At 65.6% G+C, this 1,857-nt stretch overlaps 1 protein-coding gene across 6 annotated transcripts in view; it reads left to right on the plus strand.

Annotated features, from left to right (window-relative positions):
• The window catches only part of JAKMIP3 (Janus kinase and microtubule interacting protein 3), a 48,435-nt gene that overhangs the window by 37,962 nt on the left and 8,616 nt on the right, over positions 1–1,857 (plus strand). The window lies entirely within an intron of this gene.

Below are 1,857 nucleotides of genomic sequence, written 5' to 3' on the forward strand. Positions count from 1 at the left end.
CCCACAGAGCCCAGGCCCTCAGAGCCCACGCTTGCAGAGCCCAGGCCCTGGCCTGCACAGAGCCCCCTGCCTGCCCAGAGCCCCGTTGCATGCCTGGAGCCCCCTGCCCGCCTGGAACGCCTGGCACAGCCCCTCTGCATGCAGGGGCTCTCCCTTCCTCCCGAGGCCCCTGCACTCGGCCACGGACCACGGCGCCTCAGGGACACGCCTCTGCCCCAGTCTTCAGGCTCCTCCGTACTGTGGGTGGGAGTGGACTACTGCCTCCTGGGCTATCCAGGACACCTGGGGCTCTTGCAGGCCCCCCTTTGTATTGCCAGACCTTGGATTATACTCGTGGGGGGTAACAGCTGGGGAAACTGAGTCCACAGAAATGCCCAGGCCTCATTTGGTCTGGAGTCCGAGTTCTGCTGCACACTCCGTGGAGGAGCATGAATTCCCAGTGGCCGCTCTAGCCCCCACATCAGCACTCATCGACCCCCGCCCCATACCAGGCCCTGTGTTGATGGGACCCCGTATGCCTGCCCTCACTTGGGGAACAGCTAGAAGAGGAGGGAGACCTGGGAGGGGGCTTTCCAGGCCTGTCACCCCTTGTTCAGACACAGAGCTCCATCGTAGCCCTGGGGACTGGAGGCCCAGCCCACATAGGCAGCGAGCTCTGGGCCCAGCCCTGGGCATTGCCCCATCAGGGCTCCCAGGGATTTCCCAGTTGCACAGAGTGAGGCCCGAGGGCCCCTCTAGGCCACAGAGTTGATTTAGTGCCAGCGCTAGGACAGGTGGAGCCACTCCGCAGACCCCTGTTCAGGGCCCCTTGGAGCCCCCAGCATGGCCAGTGGGCATGGCCACCCACCACTGCGTGGGCTCTGAGCTCCTTCCAGCCCAGTTCAGGGGTGGCTGGGACTGGGCACACTGCTGCACGTTACGCTCAGGGCCACACGAAGCAGCTCCTCGAATGAGTGGGGACGTCCTCCCGGGTCTGGCCTCGAGGCCACTACTGAGCGCATGAGCGCCAGTAACCCAGGACGGTGCTCTGCAGGGCCCGAGCCTGCAAAACCCATCGGAGCCAAGAGCGGCCTATTGGTGAGGCAGGTGACGGGACAGACGGGCCACCGGTAGGTGACAGGACAGACCAGGCCACAGATGCCTTTGCAGCTCAGTCCCACCTCCGCAAATGCTGCATGGCCCACAACGGCCTTTGCCAGGCCCTGGGGGCTGAGGGGAGAGGCCAGTGAGGGCAGAGCAGCCGCCCGTCACCACTGCTGCGCCTGGAGAGCAGAGGAAAGGCCCCCACGGGAAGGAAGAGCTTTAACCCCACCAGGTGTCCTCCCGATTTAACCGTGTCCGGGAGTCCCACAGGCACCGAGAAGCCACCTCCCAGCCACCGCCCATCCCCAAGCCCCCACCCCCCAGTCCTGGCCACCACACAAAGCCCTGGCCTGAGGACTGAGGCACCGGGCCCGTTACCTGGGGCAGGAGGGACAAGGAGCGTCCCATTCTAGCCAGTAGCCCTGCCCCATGGGAGAGTCCCCCACGACGCCCACATCAGAGGAGGGCTGCACAGACAGACCAGCACTGCCTGTGGCCTGAGACGCCGCAGGGTGGAGAGACACAGACAGGGCGTCCCAGCAGAAGTCTCCCCTTGCATGAGGGGGGAATGGGGGTGAAGCGAGAGGGGGTGTGGGGGTGCACCTAGAGCCTGCTCCACTGCAGCAATCTGCCAGGTCCCTGCCCCAGCCTCGAGCCTCTGCGCCTTTCCTACTGCGCTCTCCCTCCGCACCCTGCCTCCCCGCCCTCTGCAGCCTCCCACCACGCCCTCCCACCATGCCCTCCATCTTTTCTCCCTCCTCCCTCCCTCCTCCC

This window comes from Trichechus manatus, unplaced genomic scaffold (assembly GCF_000243295.1).
Source record: "Trichechus manatus latirostris isolate Lorelei unplaced genomic scaffold, TriManLat1.0 scaffold00031, whole genome shotgun sequence".
Lineage (NCBI taxonomy): Eukaryota > Metazoa > Chordata > Mammalia > Sirenia > Trichechidae > Trichechus > Trichechus manatus.